Genomic DNA, 5493 nt, shown 5'->3' on the forward strand with positions numbered 1-5493 from the left:
GATAGTTTAACTATAAACCTATTTTTATATAAAATATACAATTCCGATAGGAAAGTTATAAATGATTATTTTTGTTAACAAAGACATTGAAGCGAGTTTGCTCTTGTTTGACCCTCTTGAAGACAGAAACATTGGGGAAGGAAACTTTAAAATGTATCTATTTACTAATATATTATACAATCCATTAAGAAAAGGACTGTGCCAGTAGTATTTCATAATTTGCTTTACCTCCCAGAGCAGACTTATGCTTTCAGCTTATCCTAAGAATGGTTGCCAAAAACAACTGCCTTTCTCCGACTCTAAAATATTTTGTTTAAATGTCAAAATCAATTGTGAATTTTCTATGGAATCAAAGTAAATATGAATACCTTATTCATTCTTATTTTAGTAGTGATAGACAAACATTATTAAATATATCTTAGAGATCAAAATTTATGAAAATGAGTGATTTTATCAAGAATCATAAGGAACTGAATGGAAAATTTCCAGAAAGGTATTAGTATTATAGAATATTTTGAAGCAGTTTTCTTAAAAATCATAAAATCTGGGGCAGACTCTTTTATAAAGTTCATTGCATATTGTGAAAACAGAATGAGGTATGTGATATTTGGATAGGGATTTCAGCTATGGACCACAGCCTCTTGTGAGAGGATCTCTTTATTCTTGAATAATGGAAGATCAAAACTTTGATGCTGGCATCAGTGAGGCTTGTTGGAGGATACAGTGTGCAATTAGACCAATATCTTATCACGAGTATTATCAAGGTTTCATTCTCTGTCCACATGGGAAGCCAAAATGTGAATGGCTATGTTACAGGTTGAAACACACATATTTGTAATCTATTGAAAAGTAGATTCCTTCCATAATTTTTCTTGTTTCCCAGTTAAGGAGCCCTAAGCTACATTTTTACCATCACTAATATTTGGAACTTTTTCATTGCTAAGAAAGCTTAGTACAGCGGGAAAATCATTGTTTCTCGTCTAAAGTAGTATTGTGTCTATCTGAATGAACACAAGTGATAATTTCAGCTATAGTAGCATCATGTCTTTGTAGCTTTAGGTTGGACTGGAGTTTTCTTAAACAGAGTTGTTAGTCATGAACCCATCCATGCTTTATCTTAGAGAGATAATGTACACATACAGAAAACATAACAGTATTCAGCAGGGCTAGCTATTCAGATTTCTTGCACAAGTATTTTCTTTTTGTAAGGTCAACGTGTAAATTTAAAAGACAAATATAGAGAGACTTACGTGTTTGAAATATAAATGATATATATGGATTAGCATGTACCTGTATATTATTAAACATACAGTGAACTGACTGGTAAGTGATTGTCTAATTGTATGGCTAGCAATGTAATTTATTCAGACTGTATTTTTGTACAGAGCAGCTCACACTAACCTATGCCTCTGTGTCCTCTTTAATGCCTAAAACTGTGCCTAGAAATTTCATCTGTCTTAAAGAAAATAAAATATACTCCATGCTGTTTTATGATATTAGTTTCTCTCCTGCTATTCTGTATTTATTATTTTTAAATATCTGACATGTTTACTACTTAAATATGAGTTTATGGTATCCTGGTTCCTTTGATTTTTCTCTTAACAGTCATCTGGGGAAACCTGTTTGTCACTCCAGTGATGCTTGAGTGTGCAGTCCCATGATCTGTTCTGCATTTCATGATTTTTGTAGTTGACCTAAAGTTATCTATGTGGAAAAAAAAATAAAAGTGGTTTCACTGATAATGCTCTCATTTTGTGTCTTCTTATTTTGTGTAAACCTATTAGAGAAATTGCATATCATCAGTTCATTTTCTATTTTAAAAACATATTAAAAATTCTGCATAATGCAACATATGTATAATTTTATTTTCAAATCATTAGTGTATATTATACAAAGCAAATTATTTCATAGTGACATTTTGTGACATAGTGACATAGTGACACAACTTTGACTCTATTTTCATATTTCTTTCTCCTTAGTTACCCCTACCTCTTCCTAAATTATCCTTTTTTTCTTTTAATTTTATAGTATATGTGTTTTTTTTTTATTTTTGCTATGCTATTGATTGATCCTACACAAGCTAGGCAATCATTCTACCACCAACTTAGCCCCTCTGCCCAAAAACATACAGTTTACATTTTTCTTATTTGAGGTGGGGGTGGGGACATCCTCTTGGAAACAGGGGAGGAGGAATAAGATGAGAAACTGTCAGAGGGCAAACTAAGAGGAGGATAACAATTGGACTGATAAAAAGATTATAGAATAATAATAATTAAAAAAATATTTTCTTAACTTCTCATCTATGATTGTTCTTGTCCTCTGCAAGTGGAATCTGATAAAATCATGAAAAAATGTCTTCTTGTTTTGAAGATGTTTACATCAAAATGCACAGACAGGAGATGCAATGTAGATCATTGTCTTTTCCTATCCTACAGAGGTATATTTTGTGTAAATTCAGTGTTTGCACATTGTGTTAAAGCAGACTTGTTTGATAATCTCTATTAAAGAGCTGTTCCCTATATGCATTGGGGATATATAAATATACTTACACATACTTTTATCTAAAAAAATCATAAAATTAAAATAGAAAATGACCACTAGCTTTTTGTGTGTATAAATAGTATATGTTGAAAGCAATTTCAATTATACATTTAGTAGAATTTGCTTGTATGTTTATCAGAAAATGTGTCTGAAGATATAAGTAGAACCACTCAATTGGACAAACTTTTTTCAAAACACAAGTTTGAATATAAATTTGTCACAAAGATATTTTTGTTAAATTGTATGAATCATCAAATTTGAGGTTTCTATGGTTTTTCTGCTAAGAAAAACGAATGCAGAATTCAGTTCACAAACTCAAATACATGTATTTAATAAGTTCTCACATTTTTCTTGGTCTTTCTATTTGAATGATTTTCCTTTACAGAGATGGTATCATCCACTTACTGCATTATATTTTCAATATTAATGCTTACTGACTTCATTGAAAATTCACATGAGAAAAATTACCTTTGTAAACACATCTTGCTTGGTAATTACTCATGACCTAGTTTCTCTGAATTTGCAAACATGGAAACATAGCTTCATAGGATGTAACAAGAAAAATTACTTTAACTTCAGAGATTTCATTGTGAACTTAAAACAAGAGAGCAATTTCAATTTATTTTTTCATAACGGCCATGCAATATGAGCAGTCAGCTTAATTAAGTAGGGCCTGTACTATCAATAGTGCTCTATTTCCGTAAGATCAGTCATTTTGTTTAGAAAATAAATTGTTGGCAAAATTGTGTATCCTGCAGACAAAGTCTCTTAAGAGGTTATCAAATTTTCATATTAGGACTTATTGTTAATGGGGTTTCAGAAGGACAATTTCCATTGAGATAAGATGGAAAGTGTAAATGACAATTAGAGTTGTGGGCTTAGCAATATTTTCATGGGAAGCCTAGTTTATTTGAATGATTTAAGTCACATCAAGTTTTGGAACACTATTATAGCAACATAACCTCTAAAGCCAGCCTGAATAATTAAATTCTTTATAATTAAATCATAGAATTTTTAAAATATATACAAGTTGGGTACTGTTTAAGCATGAATAAACTTTACCCTGAGCAATGATGTTGTCTCATTTAGAGTGTAAGCTGAAACCTCATTTATGTGGAAATTAGAGTAAGTACACACACTTGGAAAAGTCTGTTTTCATCTTCACCAGGTAAGTGACTCACATTTATTTTCCAGAAGTAGGTTTCAGAGTTCTAAAGTTTAGTTAAAAGAACAGCAGCTGAACTGTTCAAGTGGAAAGGATAAAATGTGTTACTAAGCCAAGACTAACAACACACAAAGAATAGTCTTTGTCAAACCAAGGCTGTGTTGAGTAGTTCACCAGAGAAACTCAGTTTTGGCAGACAATTATTTCCAAGTTGAACTGACTTCATAGAATGGCTATAAAGTTTGGAACAAGTAATGGAAAATCATGTCATCAAACCACAGGAAACCTGGAATATTTCAATCTACATATGTCAAGCATTTATAAAGTGTGTGTGTGTGTGTGTGTGTGTGTGTGTGTGTGGTGTGTTTGTGGATGTTTGTGGGCGTATGAGTCAGTGAATTTGTACATGAATGAGGATGCATCTGTTAGTGGCCTAAGGGAATATTACCCTATAGGTGAGATAAAACCAGACATGGCAGTAAAGTAAAACATTACACGTGTAAGATGGTGCCCTTCAGTTTGCTTTGAATTTATCCTCACAAGAAATATCAATATCTCATAGAATGAATTTAATTTTTTAATAAGATAGCTCACAAGTAAAACAAAACAGGCAACAACAACAACAACAAAACCAAACTTGTTTGAACCTGAGCATTGTCTTAAGATTATTAGGAATGGACAGCTAAATTGTTAGGGTTAAGTAATATCTTTCTAGTTTTGACAACTTCATGTTAACTACAAAGGTGATAATGCTAGTAAGTTTTCTAAATAGGCTTCTGCTCAACTTTTTGCAGAGTAAACGTTCTTTCTTATACTCTGGGGTAATGGGACAACTTATAATATAAAGCATATGCTTTATAGTTATCAACCCTAGGATGATTCTTCCTCTTAAATATTTACCTAGTATTGTGTTGATTCTAGGCACGTAGAAATATCAAACAAAAAACTTGTAATAAATGTTTTGTTGCATGGTCTTGAAAATATGTTTCTGTCTAACTCCATACTGTGAATTCTTTCGACCACTGAAACAAATTTGGCATAAATATGACAAGCAGTAGAAATCTTTATGGAGAAATAAATTTACATATGTCATTTCCAGTTACTTTCTCTCAATGAAGACTTAGTATTTTTTGTATTTAATCATAATGTTTGTCTTATTTTTATTAATTATTTTATTCATTTACACTTAAAAGGATATTCTTCCTGGTTTCCCCTCCACAGAGCCCCATCCTATCTCCCTCTACCTCTCCCATTTATCTCTATGAGAGTGCTCCTCCCTCATCCACCCACTCCTGCCACACAGCTCTAGCATCCCCCTATGATGGAGCATCAAGCCTTCACAGGACCAAGGGCCTCCCTCTGCTCCCATTGATGTTTGATAAGGGCATCCTCTGCTACATATGTATCTGGAGTCATGGTTCCCTCTTCTTTGATTGGTGGTTTAGTCCCTGGAAACTCTGGGTGCTCTGGTTAGTTGATTATTTTTTTCCTATGGTGTTGCCATCCTTTTCAGCTCCTTAAGTCTTCCCCCTACTCTTCCATTAGGGTCCCAGGGCTCAGTCTAATGGTAGGCTCTATCTGCATCTGTATTTGTCAGGTTTTCATTGGTACGAGTTTCTTATTGATATAGAAGTGGGATTAATATTGTTTCTCTCATAGGCATTGTGCCTATATAGCACCTTTAGGGATACAAGGTTTAGGCCCAGTCCGTCTTTAACTTTTTTTTAAAGCTGATTTGAGATGGATAGCCTGTGAGTTAAGGGACTATAGCAAATTCATGGCTCTGA

The 5493-nt window shown here is 33.0% G+C and overlaps 1 protein-coding gene across 1 annotated transcript in view; it reads left to right on the plus strand.

The window, feature by feature from the left end:
- Positions 1-1742, plus strand: part of Tmem47 (transmembrane protein 47) — a 26439-nt gene extending 24697 nt beyond the window's left edge. Inside the window, exon 3 of the mRNA XM_028773542.1 lies at positions 1-1742. This exon is cut by the window's left edge and continues 1706 nt beyond it. The gene's annotated coding sequence lies outside the window, so the exon portion shown is untranslated.
- The last annotated feature ends 3751 nt before the right edge of the window (positions 1743-5493 follow it).

Source organism: Grammomys surdaster, unplaced genomic scaffold (genome assembly GCF_004785775.1).
Source record: "Grammomys surdaster isolate TR1022 unplaced genomic scaffold, NIH_TR_1.0 230, whole genome shotgun sequence".
Classification (NCBI taxonomy): Eukaryota; Metazoa; Chordata; class Mammalia; order Rodentia; family Muridae; genus Grammomys; species Grammomys surdaster.